Consider the following 1,379-nt stretch of genomic DNA (forward strand, 5'->3'; position numbering starts at 1 on the left):
TCACTCTAATTATTTTTTATATTATGTATTTACATAAATTTATATAAAAAAAATGAGTGGTATTAATATTTATTTTCTTTAATTTTTTATATTTATGTAAAGTCATCTTTCTAGGAGTAGTAACGTAATTAATAACGAGACTCCTATCAATTCTCTAATAACTCAATGCGCGGCAAGAAAGCCATACCGTGTATCCAACTGCCAATCAAATTTTTGTTCAATAAGTGCAAGAACTTGACATGCCGGATGAATTATTAAATTCAAAAGAATATGAATATTTATACTTATTTGCTTACTCATAAGATCACACTCCATTCCTTTTATTCTATATATCTGTACTCTTGCGCTATACCGTCACAAATCACAATAGAAATTCTTTGAACTATTATTTTATTTAATATTTTTTTCGGTTGCTCGGGTGAGAGATGGATCAAGTGAGGCTGAGGTTGAGGCAGAGACGGTGGCGGAGCCACATTAGAAGGAAAAGGGACAATGGTTTTTCAAAATTAATAATTTGTATGTATAAGTCTCTAATTTTTTATTTTGGCCCCTTTTTAATTTTTAATTTTTTTTCTTCTTAACCTATATTTTTTATGTTGGTCCCTTTCAAAAAAAATTTTTAGTTCCGTTCTTGGGCTAAGGTAGGTGCAACTGAGTGAGATAGGATCGGAGCCTGAGTGCAAGCTTCGAGGGCAAAAACGTCTGAGTCGTTGGTGTGTCGACGGGTGGGGCCTCTTGCAATAACACTCCAACGCTATAGTTAGTATCCGTACGAAGTGGCGACTAATTAGGATAAAAAAGGTGATGTACCTTCAGGGAGGGTAGGTCCCTCCTCATTTATACTCTGTACCCGGGATGGACTCTCTGTAATTAGGCCCACCTGCATGGAAGCTTTTACTAACTGTCGATCCATATTTTCTCTGCAGAACGGGGGTGACGCGCGGGTCACCTCTTAGTTCGGGTCCATCGACCCGACAAGTCGGTGACTTGTGATCGGACCCGAGGTTCTTAATGGGCTGGACCGGAACAATATTTAATTTGTAATCCTCGTTTTAAAATATAAGAAAAATATATTATTCCATGATTCCATTACTAATATTGCTAGAAAAAATAATTTTAGTAATTATTTTTTTATTTTTAGTGACAATAAAAATAGTCGCTAATATTTTTATCGGTAATTAAATATTAGTCGTCTTATATTTTATCGTTAAACGATTTTAGCTCTAAGAAGACAAAAAAAAGACATAATTTATTTTATTTAATATTTATTAATTATTATAACAATTAATGAATATTAAATAAAATAAGTTTTAGTTATTTTTTATTAATTTATTTTAATTACCAAATATTTTTTATTATATGATTATCGATAAAAATCT

The sequence above is a fragment of the Arachis ipaensis genome, chromosome B04, assembly GCF_000816755.2.
Source record: "Arachis ipaensis cultivar K30076 chromosome B04, Araip1.1, whole genome shotgun sequence".
NCBI classification, from domain to species: Eukaryota; Viridiplantae; Streptophyta; class Magnoliopsida; order Fabales; family Fabaceae; genus Arachis; species Arachis ipaensis.